Genomic DNA, 17,267 nt, shown 5'->3' on the forward strand with positions numbered 1-17,267 from the left:
ACCCCCATTTTATCAAGACTCTTTTTCTCCATGATTAGCTTTTATTCAGAGCAGGATCCAGCTTTGCCCACAGGATGCCTCAATGAAGCATGGCGTAGGATTCTGAGCAGGAGCACAGCTGGGGAGGGAGTACGGGAAAGGCATACATACGAGCTGTATCCCATGAGCACATATTCAAAAACGGCTCCTCCTAATGTTCAAAACACTCTCATGCATTGACATAACCATCCAAAAGACTGGTGAATAGGTGCCAGCCCAAGAAAGGTGGCTACAAGACCACAAACCCCATAAAGAAGGTGGCCCAAAGATGGCTGAATTGGCTGCCCCTCAGTCTGACCACCAGCTGGTTGTGCTGCTGTTAGAACCTGCCAGCTCTGGCTCTTCTTCCATAGGACTTGGTGGCAGCAGTCTTCTGCAATGAGAGTCTCTTTTCCTCAGGTCTAAGGAGGAAGTTCAGGTCCCCCATTGCCCAGGCAAGCCCACACCTGGCCCTTCCCTTCCTCCCTTTGCCACCGGTACCTCACCACAACCCTGTCTGGTCCAACTACTGCCTTCCCTTCCCTTCAAAACTTGTCAATGGCCTCTCCCAGGAGGAGGTCTCCGGCCTTAGCCACAGCTCAACACTGCCTCACATACCTCACAGGGACCCAGCTCAGGCCAGATGGAAATCATCTGGTTAAGACTTCATACTGATTTCACCAAAATTACGTTATGCTCATCCACACCCAGTCCCACATCACCTCCTCCCGAGGCCCCTTCCCACTCACTTAGGCAATGCCAAGAAGTGAAAATGGAAGCAGACCTGAAGGAACCCGGGAAGGTGATTTGGGGACATAACCAAAGCCCAAGGCTTGGCCCAGGGACAACTTTAGGCTCCAGAACTCATCCAGTCCAGCCTTCCATGCAGCCACTCGCTGTACCTCAGCTGCTGAGTCTGTAACATCAAGGAGCAGATTTCTGCTTTAAAGCACAGGAAGGGGTATCAGAGATTTCCTGAGAAGCTGGCTCCCTTTGGGGTGGCCTGTTTCCCCTCCCTCCTCTCCCTCTCAGGGTGCGCGGAATGGCCTATCCTTGCTGCCGCCCGGAGCCCTCACTCCACAGCCAGTCAGAGGCCTCTATGGATCACCACAGCCCAGGTCCAAAGACCCCGAGGAGCAGAGAGTTGTTACGAGGCTTTGAGAACATCCCTGACTTCCCAAATGCCCTTCTTTCCCATTTTGTGAGCTTTTAACTTTTCTTAGTACCCAGGCAGGGCAGACCAAGTGGACTTTGATCCCATGGGCTCCTGGTGGAATAAACTGTTACTGCAAAAGGGACCACACCGTGGCCTCCTCTCCACCCTTCCTCTCAAAGGTGGCCTGTTTGAGAACAAGCTGGCTCAGACTAGCCTGACCACACCTTCCTGGGAGCCTGGGAGGAGACTGGTGGAAGGGTAGAGGTTGAGGTGCTGAGCAGTCACTCTGGCTGGGAGCTCCCTGGAAGGGAGAGGGAACTCAAGAACCCCCCACTCCTGAAAGAGCCAGAGTGGCTTCTCACAAGAAACCGTGAAGCATCAACAGCCAGACACTAGCGCAGCCTGGAATGTCTGAGCCACCAGCTGCCCTCTCAACTGCTCAATGGAGGCGGGGGTGGGGCGTGAGGAGGAGTACTGCCCCCCCCAATTCGGCCCTCACCGGCCCTGGCCTGCCCGCTGCCTCCTCTCAGGGAGCTTTGAGGAACTGCAGCTCCGGCTTCTCCAGCCTTTGCCCTCACAAAGGCACCCTCTGTCACAGCCTCCCCAGAACAGGCCTCCCCCTCATGCTACCCACTCTCTCCCCACTCCCCCACCACACACATGCACTTCCTACAGGAGCAGATTCCAAGCCGAGTTAATGTCGGATACTGTCTCCCAACAACATGCTGGAACAAAGGCTGCACATGAATAAATGTGCCGGCGTGCTTGTCAGGGCTTAGGCAAACGTAATTATAGGGAGGGCAAAGCCATGCTCAGCAGCCACACCTGGCCATACAGTAAACAGCACTTCTTCCTGTAGAGCTGGGGGGAGTTGAGAGACAGGGAAGCGACGAACCACAATTTGAATCATTTGGAGAGAAGCTATAAATATAATAATGAGTCATTTGTAAAATATAATTTCATCCAAAAGCCTGGAAAAAAATGGGAAAGAAGTTCTTATGCTATTTCAGGCTAAATTGTTCAAGGATGTTCTGCCAGAACCTGGGAGGGGACCCAGCTGCCCACCAAGAGCTAGGCTGGGCTTCACATACGGGCCTTTCTGAGATCTCATTCTGGTGGAGTGCTGCCTTGTACACCCCCTTCTCCAGTTCCTTCATAATATCCTGGGATTGGAATGCTCGCAATTCAGAGTTCTCTCTCGGAGAGCTGATAAGAATCATGGATAAGCAGCTTTGCATCCAGGCTGTGCAGCTGAGAACAGTTTAGGGCAGGCATGCTGTTGTTTTTGGCAAACTCTTCCCAGCCTTGGGGCCCTAACAGCCTTTCATGCGCAGGGCTGCTTTCCCAGTGTGACTGCAAGGTCTCTTCCAGAGCACCGGGAAGCCTCACTCGGTCCCAGCCCTGGGCCCCAGCTGCTCTCGGGGGGAACGGAGGAGTCTGTACAAAGCTCTGTCAGAGTAGTGGGCTGAGGTCACTTGTCTGGACCCAGGTAATCACTGCTGTTTGGAGTAGTTGTGAAGAGTATAAGCTCTGGAACTAGACTTTTCCTAGGTTCAGTTACAACTGGGCCCCTTACTTTCTGTGTGACCTTAAGGAATTACTTAACCTCTCTGGGCTCAGTTGCCTCATCTATTAGATGAATTTAATAACAGTACCTTCCTCAATGGGTTCTTGAGAAGATGAAATAAATTAAAATGTAAAGCACTAAGAATAGGGCCTGGCATAGTGAGCACTCAATAATGTTAGCTGATACGAACCTCATTATTATTTCTCACTGGGCACTTGATGCAAAAGGAACCACAGGACAAGGCACCGTGGCATACCTGGTCAACCCTGGGTGATCATGGACAAGAGATCAGGTCCCTTGGCTTGTCCTTCAACCATTTCATCATCTCAACTTGCCTGTTGACCTGAGCCTTAATTTCTGTGGCTGGATCGCCCACTTTATCTCTCCTTACACACAGCTTTGCTACTGAATTGAGGCTCAGGTACCACGAGGGTGGAGGGTAGCAACCTATCTCATGTTTAGAGGCCAAAAGTCAACTGGTACTTTGAAGCCACTAAGTACGTATGGAGCTCTAACTTCAGCCTCTCCTGCTCTCTTCCCTCTTCTGCCCCTTTTCTTCTCTGTCTCTCCTTCCCGCTCTTCTTTCCTCTAGTCCATGCTTGGTCACTCCTCCTTTGCTCTTCTAGTCCCAGGCAGAGCTGGAAGGATGGGATGAGGTTAAAGCACTCAAAGCCTCTGTCTCTCCTAAGCCTCTGGGTCCATGTCCCCTGTTGCTGAGAGTGGCCTTGAAAGCCCTCAACAAGACTTCCTCCCCACAAAGTGGCCCCCACACCCAGGGAGACCAGAAGAGGTCAACAGAAATTGTCTCCAGGTCAACATTCTGCATTTCCATTTCTCAGAAACCAGCGTACCACAGCCAGCACGAGCCCAAAGGGAAAGGTAAAAGGAGCCTTTTCTCCTGTAATTACCACACTATCACCCCCTCACTAAAAAGGCACATCTTTTCCTATACTGTCCCTGGTGTGATCTTCCTCCTTTTGGTCTGGGTAACTTTTTTTTTCTCCAATAATTCTTGAATATACTTGGCAGTGTTCAGATTTCCCTGGATGTCTTATAATTTTTCGCTTTTTAGTGAGTTTGAATTAGAAATCTAAACAAGATCCATACATTGTGATTGATCGATTGATTGATTGATTGATATATCTCTTAAGTCTCTTACAGTTTATAATTCCCCCTCCATGTAAATGTCAATATCTCTCATTCTCTCTCTCTCTCCTTGCAATTTTTTTTAATGGAAAAAAAATCTCTTTGTTTATCCTACAGAATTTCCCATCTAGATTTTTTTTAAATTAAAACACAGTGGTGTCATTTAACATGTTTCTCCATCCCTTACATATCTTGTAAATTGGTAGTTAGAGCTAGAGGGCAGATTCAGGTTTGATTATTATCCTTTACTGTTTCTGGGGGTTTTTTGGCAAGATTACTTCACATAGGAGGTGACGTGTGCCTCTATCAATGTATAAATATCTAGTTGTTTCTCTTTTTGTCATTGTCAGCCATTATTCAGCATTGCCTAGATCCATTAACTCATTAGAGGTTTCAAAATTGTGATATTTTAATTATAGTGTTCCTTCATTTAATAGATAGAATGCCTCATTTCTAGTGCTCTTAATTAACTTGTATAGATCCACACTTCTGGCCAGCATAATTTTCCTTCTGCTCGAAGGAGTTTTGTCAACATTTCTTATAATGCAGGTCTCCTGTGATGAATTCTTTCACATTTAATCTGAAAATTTTCCCTTTCAATTTAATTTTTTGTTTTAATTTTTTATTGGGGAATATCGGGGAACAGTGTGTTTCTCCAGGGTCCATCAGCTCCAAGTCGTTGTCTTTCAGTCTAGTTGTGGAGGGCGCAGCTCAGCTCCAAGTCCAGTTGCAGTTTTCAGTCTTTAGTTGCAGGGGGTGCAGCCCACCATCCCATGCAGGAATTGAACCGGCAACCTTGTTGAGAGCTCACATTCTAACCAACTGAGCCATCCAGCCACCCCTCCAGAAGCTCAACAGCAGCTCATTGTCTTCAATCTAGTTGTGGAGGGTGCAGCTCACTGGCCCATGTAGGAATCGAACCGGCAACACTGTTGTTCAGAGCTCGCACTCTAACCAACTGAGCCATCTGGCTGCCCCTCAGTTTAATTTTTTTTTTTTTTTTTTTTTTTAAGATTTTATTGGGGAAGAGGAACAGGACTTTATTGGGGAACAGTGTGTACTTCCAGGACTTTTTCCTAGTCAAGTTGTTGTCCTTTCAATCTTAGTTGCAGGGGGCACAGCCCACCATCCTTTGCGGGAGTCAAGGAATCAAACCGGCAACCTTGTGGTTGAGAACCCACTGGCCCATGTGGGAATCGAACCGGCAGCCTTCAGCGTTAGGAGCACAGAACTCCAATCGCCTGAGCCACCGGGCTGGCCCCCCTCAGTTTAATTTTTGAAAAATATTTTTCTTGGGTGAAGAATTCTAGCATGACAATTTTTTCTTTCAGCATTTTACAGATGTTGCTCCATTGACTTCTGGCTTTCGTTGTTTTCAAAAAGAAATCTACTGTCATTCTTATCTTTATTCCTTTGTACATAAAGTATCTTTTTCTTTGGCTGCTTTTAGCACTGGTTTTAAACTATTTCATTATGATATGCCTTGGTGTAGTTCACTTTCTTGTGCTAGGGGTTCATTGAGTTTCTTGGCTCTGTGGGTTTATGGTTTTCATCAAATTTGGAATATATTTGGCCATTATTTCTTCAAGCATATTTTCTGCCTTCCCCCTTTTCTCTGGGACTACAATTACACCTGTATTAGGCCCCCAGAAGTTTTCTCATAGATCACTTGATGCTTTAGTCTTTTTTTTTTCTTCTTTCCTTCATCTTTTTTCTCTGTTTCACTTTGGATAGTTTCTATGACCATATCTTCAAATTCATTAGTGTTTTCTTCCTCAGTGTCTAATCTTATGTTAACTCTATCCAGCATTTGGTGGTATAGATAGATAGATATTTCACGTTATATTTTTCATCTCCAGAAGTTTGACTTGGATCTTTTTTATATCTTCCATGGCTTTACTTAACACGTTTAATGTTTCTTTTACTTTCTTGAATATATAATAACTGTTTTAATGTCTTTGTCTACTATCGTCCTTGTTCTAACATCTGTGTCATTTCTGGGTCTACTCCCATTGATTGATTTCTTGTTATGGGTCATATTTTCTTGTTTTTTTGCCTACCTGGTGATTTTGGACTGAATAACAGATATTGTGAATTTTACCTTGTTTGGTGCTGAATATTTTTGTATTCCTATAAAATGAAGCTTTGTTCTGGGAAACTTAAGTTACTTGGAAACAGTTTGATCCTTTTGAGGCTTGCTATTAAGCTTTGTTAGTTGGGACCAGAATATCCATTAACGTAGAGCTCATTTTGCCCCACTACTGAGGTAATTCCCTTCTGAGTACTGTATCTGATGCCTTCTGCTATATGAGGTTTGCCATCCTGGCCAGTGGAAACAAACTAGTTTTTGCCTCATGTGAGGTCCAGGGTTTGCTTCCTCTACTCCTCTGTGTGGTTGTTTCCCTAGAGTCGGGTAGTTTCCTCACACCGTGCTCTAACCAGTACTCAGCTGAAGACTCAAGGGAATCCTCTGCAGATTTCTGGATCTGTCTCTCTCTCCTCTCTTCTCCTTCCTCTCTCCACATCTCACTCCTCTCTGGTACTCTGCCCTGAAAACTCCACCCACCGTGGTCTCCCTGGACTCCCTGGTCCATCTCCTCAAATCAGAGAAACTGTTGGACTCCACCTGGGTTTTGTGCTGTGGCCTAGAAACTCTCTCATGGCAGTACACTGAAGCAGTAACCGGGTTCATCTCATTTGCTTTCCCTCTCTTGAGAAGCACTGTCCTGTGCTGTCTGATGTCCAAAACCATTGCTTCATATATTTTGCAAAACTTTTTCATTGCTTCAGGTAGCAGGGTAAATTCCATCCCTGTTATTCCATCTTGGCTATAAACTGAGTTTGGCCTAGATAAGTTCTACTTAAGTTTATATATTCAACCCAGGACCCTGCTCCCAGAAGATTTCCCTACACCCCAGCCCCATCATCTCCACCACTCCAAGTTCGATGCCCTTCCATGATGAGCTTATAATTCCTTACCTGTGCCTGTGATTATTGTTCATGAGTCTCTCTGCAGGGCCACTATGTTGCCTCCTAGTCTAGGAGCTCATTTAGGGTAGGGTTTTGTGTACACATCTTTGTATCCTCACTGGCATCTGGCACTCAGTAGGTGCTGACTTAAATGTTTAGGAGAATGAATAAAGAAAAATCTATGGCCACTTGGCTGTCACCAGCTAGAATTAAACAATGATGTGGCCATACCCATAACTGGTATGTGCTGTTAGACTTGCCATAAACGGTGAGCACTAACACTGACAGCTGTCCTCTGGGCACTTCCTTCTTCCTGAGCTGAGCTGGCAATGTCCAGAGCTCTCCCAAGAATGTGGTTTTAAATATCCTGACCTTGACAATTCCAAGGCCTTTGATGGAGGGTGTGTAGAGCTGAGACACATGAGTCACACAAGGTGCCAGAAAAGTATAACTGCTTCACTAAGGCTCTCAGAACACTCCCTGTCCTGAGGTGTGGTGGAAGGAAGAAAGCAATCACGGAGAGAAGCCTAGTAAACACTCCAATGTTTAACACATTCCTCACCCCCAAAGAAATATCCAGAACTCTCTGGCTATACAAAGGGCACTGACAGAGGATCCCAGGCATATTCCGTTGCCAGCTCAGTGTCTGGGTAAGGCTGCCCCCGTAGGTGTAAAGCACGATTCAGCAGAATCAAGGAGCAAGGGAACAGGGACTCAGGGCAGATCGGTCTCTGGAATCACAGTCTACACTCATTTACTTCCTAAATCCTCCTTGATTCTGGAAACCCATGCTTTTCAGGTCTAGTAGACAAAGCTCTGCCGAGCTCCTATTCTGTGCCCTACACAGTGCTAGAGACCACGCGGACAAAAGAAGTCCTGCTGCCACCCCTTAAGGAATTTAATAATTTCCTTAAATCCAACGTCTCCCAAAGTGGGATTCCCTATCACCTGCATGGGAATCACCAGGGACATTCACTAATAATGCAGATTCCGGAGCCTAATCCCAGATAGAAGGGATTCTTTGGGGATGAAGCCCAAGAATTGATACTTTTAATAAACTTCTTATGCATATAAAAGTATAAGAATTACTGCTTTAATGTAACCTTGTGAAGGTAGATTCACTGTGTTTGGGGACCTAAGAATTATGTTAGGAGTTAAAAAATCTCTGGTCATTGTCATCTGGGCTTAGCGTTTCTTTGGCACTACCTGTATAATTCCCTTGGTGGGCTTCCAGTCTATTTGTTTCTGGTGGATTCTATGAGCTAATATATAAAACCAGAGATCTTGCTTAGACTAGCCTTTGGGACTGGAGTCCGGGATGCATATTTCTTTCTCTAAGCAACAGGCCTCAATGCCCTTCCAGAAACTCAGCCTTAGATTTAATCTTAAACTATTCCTTAAAACAACTGGGAAAGCACCCCAAGTCTGGTCCTTGCCTGCAGGTTATATCCCACTTACATCTTTAATGGGATTGATGGTTCCCTTTTACTTGGAAGGAGGAGCTTAGGAAAGGACTAGGGAGCAAGCTGCATCCATATCTTTCTTATCTCATGCAATATATTCTCCTATCACTGCTTCTGCTTATACTAACATGCCTTGGGGCAATGTTTACAGGGTTTTATAGTCCTTCCAGTTTCCAGACTTAGCCAATTTTGATCATAGCCAAAAAGGGTTTCTCTTAGGGCGGCTGGATGGCTCAGTTGGTTAGAGCACAAGCTCTGAACAACAGGGTTAATAGTTCGATTCCCACATGGGCCAGTGAGCTGCACCCTCCACGACTAGATGCGGAGGTACAGCCGGATGGCTCAGTTGGTTACAGCTCTCAACAACAAGGTTGCCGGTTCAATTCCTGCATGGGATGGTGGGCTGCGCCCCTGCAACTAAGATTGAAAACGGCGATTGGACTTGGAGCTGAGCTGCACCTTCCACAACTAGATTGAAGGACAATGACTTGGAGCTGATGGGTCCTGAAAAAACATACTGTTCCCCAATTAAAAAAAAAAAAAAGTTCTCATGACAAGAAAAAAAGTTTTACAAAAATACGGTTTTCTCTTAGCTAAGCTGTATTTTCTTCCTTTTTTGTCTTTGGGAAGGCTAATTTGAATATAGGTTTAATTTTTTTTATAGTACCTTACCCATAGCAAACAGAAGGAGCAAACCCAATCTAACCTCTAAATGTCTGCTACGGCCATAGTAGGCACATGATCTGTGTCCCCAGATACAATAAGAAACTGTATAAATAGCTGTATTAGACTGCCCATTTCTCAACCCAAGACATAGGGATTCTTACAGCCCTTACTCTTACCAGCTTGGTTGAATCAATTCCATCTTTTATGGTCTGCCTCTTGAAAGAGGACTAATTTCTCTACGTGGTAGTCCTCTTTCAAGAGGCACTCATGAAACTAATTTCTGTGCTAGTTAGGACAGAAACTCAACTGGCTTAAACAATAACGAGAATTTATTGGCTCACATTACTCTGAAATCCAGAGGAAGAACTAGCTTTGAGCAAAGTTTGATCCAAGAATTCATACAATGTCATCAAGGACTCAGTTTCCCACCTCTCCCACTCAGGCTTTCACGGTGGCTTCATCACCATGTTTCATACAGTGGCCTTCCAGCAGCTCCAGGCTCTCCCATTGCAGTCATAAAGTGGATACAGCAATTCCAGACTCATCTTCATACTAGTAACTGCTTTACAAGTCCTGAGACTCATATTCTCTCATTCATTGGAAATGAGTCAAGTGCTCATCCCTAAACCAGCCACTGTGGAAAGTGTGCTGATTAGCTTCGGGATAGTTGGGGAGGCGAGTCCATCCCACCCAAATCCCATGGCTGAAAATGGGTGAAATTCTCTAAAAGGAAACTGTGGACTGTGGAAGGAAGTAGGAAATGGCTACCAGGTAGGCAAACAACAAGGAATTTACAAAGGAAAAGGGAAACACACACCTACATGGTGTTACCAAAATGAGGTTAGGACTATAACAGAAATGGGGATAATATTAACCAGGGGAATAAAAGAAGGTGCACCTTCGTCCACCTGGAGAAACTTAGAAAGGCTTCTGGAAGGAGGAGCAGATGATATCCAGGTAGATAAGGAGGCAAAGGATAAAAGAGGGCATTTCAGGCAAAGAAAAAAAGCATGCATGAGGGCATGGAGGCTGGGCTGAGAAAGTCTGGCATACTCAGGGCACGCAAGTCCCACTGGAGAATAAAGAGCGAGGCAGTGGCTGGGATAGAGGGGAATGCCAGCAGGTGGAGCTGGACAGGTAGGCAAGTGCCAGGCCATGAAAGGCTCAAGCGCCACACTACAGGTTTACGAGGTTTACAGGTAGGTGGCTCCTAAAGAGAACATGAACAGAGGAATGACATGAGACTTTTGTATCAGAACAATGATTCTGGCCACAGAATAGAGGAGAGGAGAGGACATGTTGGAGGTGTGCAAGATCCCAGACTTGGTCCTACCCATTTCTCCATGTCTGTGAATGGTATTATCATTTTCCATCTGGGGTAGTTATTAGTGCTGTTTACCCGACATGTCCAGTCTCCCCACTCATCACATGGTAGGACTACACTTTCCTGCCCCCTTGAAATGAGGGAAGATCATGAGACTCGTTTTGGCTAAAGAACACTGGGTACTAATTTAAAGGGATTTGCCACATCCCCTTTCCTACCTCAAGTGATTATGGAAGCACGCACAGAGATGTACACAGGCCCCTCACACTGGTTCTTAAAACAAGAAACTCTCCTAACAATCTGTGATAGATCTACAGCAAGAATGAGAACTAAACCGTTGTTGTATTAAGCCACTGAGATTTGGAGTTTGCAGCATAACCGGTGCACCCTCATTCTCCCTTGATCTCACTCCCCACCTCCATGTCCTCTGAGTCCACCTCTAAATCGCTCTCCAACTCCTCCATTTCTCTCTATCCCAACTGCTGCCACCCTAGTTCACCACAGCAGCCCCTCTTGCCTGGCCAACTGTGACCTTCCCCCAACTGCTCTCTCTTCTTCTAATCTTGCGTAATCCACTAATTTTTTTTCCCATACTTAAACCAAAGTGATCTGATTAAAATTCAGATTCAGTCCCATCACTCTTCTGTTTTAAATCCTTCAGGCTTCCCATTTCCTTTAGAATACAGTCAATATTTGTTAATAAAGCTTACAGGATCCTATATGATCTGGCCACTGTTTATCTCCAATCTCACTCTCTCTCTTCTCTTCCTCCCTCACACTTCAAATGAACTGACCTTTCCTCAGTGTCTTAAATTTGCCATGCTCTTCCTGATCTTTCACACATGCTTTCCCTTCTGTTTGAAACTCTTTGATCCCACTTCCTTGCCTGGCTAATTCCTACTCAATCCTGAGATTTCAGTTTAGATGTCACTTCTTCCTGAAAGCTTTCCCTGTGCCCCGAGTACTGAGTTAGATGCCCTCTATGTACTCCCTCGTGCTTACAGTGCCTTGAACTTCTCATATTATATCATATGTTTAGTGTCACTGGTACTTAATAAAAGATAGGTCCACAAGAAATCACCACCTGAATTAAGGGTATGACTGCAGAGACAAACAAGGGAGACAGTGATTAGAAAGACTCTCAGGTTCCAGTCTTGGGTAATAGAGGGATACTAGTGTCACACTGAGGAGTTTAGATTCTATCACGCAAGTGATGGAAGCTGCAGCAGACAACTTCAGGTGCCCTGCAGTACGAGCCCTCAGCCTACCTCGGATTCGGCTGCAGCTGCAGCAGACAGTCCCCCCACACTAATAACATCCCGGAGTGGCCACCACATCTCTGGCTTTCTGCCAGGTGAAGCCTGGGGCGCTCCCTCAGCCAGCATGCAGGGCAGCCCAGAAATACAGGGAGGTTAATGTTCCCAGCACAACCTTCCAGAAATGGGGACGAGAGACCTTTGAATAGATGCCTTAGCCTCCTGTTCTCCTGAGGGACAATTAGAGATACATTCTACCCAGTGCCTCAGGGGCCCCAGCCAGACTGAGTCCCAGTTTTCCACAGTGGTAACCAGCTCAGTGACACAACTCTTTGTGGATTTCTGCCTTCACGGCCTCACTCTCCTTGCTCCCCCACTCTTGCTTCCCAGGGTCACCTCCCACATAAACTCCCTGAACTCACCACATCAAAGCCTCAGCCCTGCTTTCATCCCATACCGGAGCCACTGAAGACATTCTGACAGAGGAAACAAGAAAGAAACAGCAGGTTGTAGGGAAGCTGTTGGGTGATGCCAGCACCTTAACCGCCATGTTTACTGTGAGATGCCCATGGGACCACATGGATATGACCTCTGTTACACCTACAGAACCTGTGCTCACTTCAGTAGCACATACACTAAAAAAACCCGACAGAACCTTTTTTGCCTTTATTTGTCACTGTTGACCTCTCTCTCTTTGACATGCTTCATGGACATAATACTTCTCAGGTTTTCCTCCTATGTTTCTGGCTACTGCTTTCGATTTCCTTTGTAAAATTAAGTTGATGGTGTTGAAGCCGGGTGATGGGCACATAGGTGGCTGTGGTAGTAGTTTATGCTTTTGTGTGTTCCACACTTTCCAAAATACTTTTTAAGAATAACTTTTAAATGAGGTTTTCTCCTCTCTTCTCCATCTACCCCAGTTGTTCTCAAATGTATGCAAAAGGGTACGTAGGCATCACCTGGGGATCCTGGCTCACCTTGCCTGACTTGACCTGGCCCCTGCTATTTTTCTGACCTTATCTCATACCACACTATCTTGTGCTAACATTGCTCTGGCCACCCTAGCCTTCCTCCTCACCCTCAAACACACTAATAAGTTCTCTATGACCTTTGCACTTGCACAGCCACAGATGGTAGACACCACTGTATGATCTCTGCTCAAATGCCACGCCCTCAAAGCAGTCACTCTAAAATAGTGCAAGCACGCGCGCGCGCGCGCGCGCGCACACACACACACAAGCTCTATCACACTGATCTGTTTTATTGTCTGGTTTACTTGGATTTTGTCCATTAACTCCATGTGTGTCGCACTCCTACAAGATGTGTTTACTGCTTTATCCCAACTTCTGGCATATTTAAAATGCTCAATAAATATTTGTTGGATGAATGAATAGATATATGCCTGCAAAAGTCAGAAGAGAGAGCTGAGGGTATAGATTTGGGAGCTGGCATCACAACTGTAACAGTTGAAACCCTTTTATGAATTGGTTTGCTCAGTGAGAGTGGATAGAAGCGAGGAAGACCAGAATAGAATCCAGGAGCTCATCGACAGAGTGGAAAAGAAAAAGGAACCTGGCAAGGAAACCAAGAAGACATGGCCAGAAAGGCTGCAGAGAAGCACTGGACGGAGACCTGTCCTAGAAATCAGGACAAAAGAGAGTTCAGGAGCAGGAAGTCGGGGACCGACATAGCAAAGAAGGAGTTGGACAAAAACATGCCCGGATTCTGGTCACTAGGAAGTCACTGATGAACATCCAGTTCCAGTAAAATGAGGGGCAACCGGCAATTAATGAAAGTCACTGGCCAGATGGCTCAGGTGGTAGAGCACGAGCTCTCAACAACAAGGTTGCTGGTTCAATTCCCACATGGGATGGTGGGCTTCGCCCCCTGCAACTAAAGACTGAAAACGGCAACTGGACTGGGAGCTGAGCTGTGCCCTCCACAACTAGGTTGAAGGACAACAACTTGGAGCTGATGGACCCTGGAGAAACACACTGTTCCCCAATATTCCCCAATAAAAATTTTAAGAAAGAAAGAAAAAAAAGAAGGAGGGAAGGAAGGAAGGAAGGAAGGAAGGAAGGAAGGAAGGAAGGAAGGAAGGAAGGAAGGAAAGAAGGAAGGAAGTCATTGGATAAATATCCAGGCCTTCTACCATTTAGAGGGACAATTCTGATGTCCCTCAGGTCCCCAACAGGATTGAGACCCAGTGGAAGCAGTTCAGAAGTACACCTTTTATTGGCTTGTCTTCCTGCCCTGCTTCATTCTCCCTACTCCCTCTCTCCTGCTCCCTGTGGACCCCCCTCCACATAGCTATTAGCATTTGAATCCTCAGGCTCTGCTTTCAAGGAAATCCAAACTAGAGCAGACTCATTACATTTCTCATCTCTTTCTGTTTTTCAGGTTGAGAATGAGACTTTCCATTACATCTCACCAGAACTGGTTCATTGTGCCTATGTGTACGCTAATCATAACCACAAGGGAAGCAGATTATTATGACTGGCTTAGACCATTCATGATTATTCCTTGGGGCTGGGCATACCATCCATTGAGAACATCAAGCCAGATCCTGGCTTTATCTCCAAACCATCATGATTCCCATGACTAATGAGCATGGGGGCCCCTCACAAGGATGGCACAGCTTAACCACTACATATTCTCTACCTGCACCAACCACAGCTACAGACTTCTGGGCACTCAGTTCATATCTCTGTTCTGCAGGGCACCGTGCTAAGTGCTCGGGGCCAGAATGCAAAGACCATAAAATAGAATTCCTAACCTAAGGTCTGTATCATCTAGACATATTACATACACAGGACTATAATGCCAAAGTACAGAGAGTAGCACAGTTGATTCTAAATCAGAGGGAAGAATTACCAGTCAGGATAGACTAGGATATAATAAAGAAACAAACAACCCCTCAGATTTCTTTATTCCACCCTACGTAGCCCTCATGGTGGACAGGAGATTCTACTCCATGGTGGCATGATCACACCAGAATTCAGTCTGATGGAGAACCCGATATCTGGATATTACTGAGATAGAGGGAAAGAGAGCTCAGGAAGGTTTTGAATTAGCAATTGAATTCTTGGCCCAGAAGTGAAATGTATGACTTCCTTACAACCCGTTGGCTAAAACTGGTCACATGGCCCAGTTCAACCTCAGAGAGCCAGGAAGTGAGATTGTACCATGTGTCAGAAGGCAGAGGAGCAGAGGTATTTGGTGAACAGTGTAAAGACTTCCAGAAAGCATGAAGGAAGAATGACATTTGAACTGAGCTTTGAAAAACATTTTAGTCTTTAGTAGATGAAGTTAGGGACAAGGGAAGAGGACCTGCCAAATAGAGAGCTATACAAGAGAAGTCACGGAGGCCTGGCTAGTGTGACCAAAGCCAGGCTTCACAGGGGGCAAGGGTAGGGTTGGGATTGGAACTGGACAGGAAGGCTGAGTGTAGACTGTGAAAGGCTTTGAATATCATAACAAGGATTTTATACTCTAATAGATTATTGGCAATAGGGGACTGCCGAAAGGTTTTTAAGCAGGTAAGTAACAGGATCTGATTTGTTTTTTAGGAAGATAACTTTGGTGGCAGAAGGGGAAGGAGATTGGAAAGGAGAGAGACCAAAGGCTCGGAGACTGTCGGAGGCTGTTGTAATAGTCCAGGCAAGCGAGGAGGAAGGCCTGAGACGAGGGAGAGGCTGGGAGGAGACCGAGGAAGAGACAGGTGGGAGAGATACTTCTGATCTAGAAAAGATCACTGCCTTTAAAAAAAAACAAAAAACAATTCAAACTTATACAAAAGTAAAAAAAATACTCTAACAAAGCCCCACATACCATCACCCAGCTTTAATTGTTATCCACACTGTCAGTTTCACTTCATCAGCACCCTCTCCCTGCACTCCACGAAATTAGTTTAAAGCAACTCCCAATGACCATATCATTTAATCTGTAATTTTTTAAGTATGTGATAGTCTTTTAACCATAACTATAATACCATTATCACACCTAAAAAAAATAACAATTACTTAATGTTATCAAATATCCAGTCAATAGCAAAATTTCCCTCATAGTCTCTCTTTTTTTTTTAACCCAGTTGGTTTGCTTGAATCAAGATCCAAACACAATCCACACATTCCATTTGGTTCTCCCTCTTTTTCTCCCTTGTCATCTACTAGTTGAGGATCCTGGGTCGTTTGTCCTATAGAATTTCCCCAAATCGGGATTTTGCTGATGGAATCCCCCTGCTGACATTTGACATGCTTGTGTTCCTCCTGCATTTCCTGTGAACTGGAGGCTGGATCTAAAATTTCCCTCCCTTGAACAGAAGCAGCAGGAAAAGAAGGGAAGGGAGGAGGGGGCCGTTGTTTACACAACATCAAGGCACTTGGTGGGTTGTTTATAAAGATAATCTCATTTAATCCTCTCTACAACCATTTGAGGTGAGTACTCGTTATCACTGCTTTGACAGATGAAGAAACTGGGACTCACTCAGGGAGGTTAAACAACCTGCCCAAGCTCACAAAGCCAGACACTGTAGGAGCTGGGGTTGGAACCTGGCTCTGTCTGACTCCAAAGCCCCTTGTCTTTCCACTGCCCCAGGATGGGGAAGAGGTTTGGCACATGAGTGGCAGTGCCAGAAAGGAAGGCTAGCTATCCTGACTCCTGAGACAACTTGAATGTTAATAAAAGCGATTGCAACTTACATACTCGTACACCACAAGGACCTAAACGATTAATGCTGCATCATTATCCCCATTTTACAGGTAGGGAAACCTCAATCCAGAAAGGGTAAGTGGCTTGCCCTGGGCACTGCAGTTGGTGAGCAGAGCCAGGATTCACTCCCAGGTTTGTCTGACAGCAGAGACCATGGTCTGCCCCACTGACCTACGTGGCCTCTCCGAGTGGATGACTCCAACCTTCCTGGTGGGCATAGTGGGAAGAAATTGGGTGCAGAGACAGGAATCAGCAGCCCAGCTTTCCTGGCTGGAATCTGGAGAGTGAGCTCTCACTGTTGGCCCAGAGTGGATCTACTCCTTTCTGCGACATTACACAACCAAGACAACATATACTCAGCTCACAGCAGTGAGGCGGCCAGGGAGGGCCAGCCCACGCCGGGCCCCATCAATCTTGGTGGCATGGACTTCCTCCTAGAGCTTTTTCAGGGGGCCCACTCCCTGCTGCAGCAGGGCTAGAATCCAGGAGAAGCCTACTCAAAGGGCAGATGGAGGCAAGTCTCCTGTTCTAGCAGCCCCATAAGCAGTTCTTCCTCCCCAGAACTGCCATCAACAATCAGAGAGAAAAACCAGGACATTCTCCCCCACTAGGATAGTTTGTATGCTTTGCACTTGCTGCTGCGTTTCCTTCATCTAAAAGCTCTAAAATTTCAAATAAAAAGGTACAATGAAAGCAGCAGCAGGATAAATAGCCACAGTGATCTGAGCTGAAACCCTGGAAGCTTTATTCACATCTTTAGAAAAACTCTGAAGGCTCCTAGTAGCAGCTGCAGTACAAAGCTTCACATTTTAATTCTAAGGCTGCCAGAAATAGGTCTGTCAGGCCTGAAATATCACTGCATTTCATTACTCTTAAATGTGCATTACCATCTCTGCCTCATTACCAGCCGGGGGTATTCTCCAGACCAACTCCAGAAGGAACTGGGAATCTGGGACTTGTAGGGTAAGGGGAGAGATTGAGTTGGGGCTAA

At 45.8% G+C, this 17,267-nt stretch overlaps 1 long non-coding RNA gene across 3 annotated transcripts in view; it reads right to left on the bottom strand.

Annotated features, from left to right (window-relative positions):
- LOC109453006 (uncharacterized) overlaps nucleotides 1-17,267 on the bottom strand; it is a 38,803-nt gene that overhangs the window by 1,839 nt on the left and 19,697 nt on the right. The window contains exon 3 of one of the 3 annotated variants that reach the window (XR_012493933.1): nucleotides 11,989-12,042. The exons of the other annotated variants lie outside the window; for them this stretch is intronic. This is a non-coding gene — a long non-coding RNA (uncharacterized LOC109453006). The remainder of the gene's footprint in view (nucleotides 1-11,988; nucleotides 12,043-17,267) is intronic. 3 annotated transcript variants of the gene reach the window in all.

The sequence above is a fragment of the Rhinolophus sinicus genome, linkage group LG02 (genome assembly GCF_036562045.2).
Source record: "Rhinolophus sinicus isolate RSC01 linkage group LG02, ASM3656204v1, whole genome shotgun sequence".
Classification (NCBI taxonomy): domain Eukaryota; kingdom Metazoa; phylum Chordata; class Mammalia; order Chiroptera; family Rhinolophidae; genus Rhinolophus; species Rhinolophus sinicus.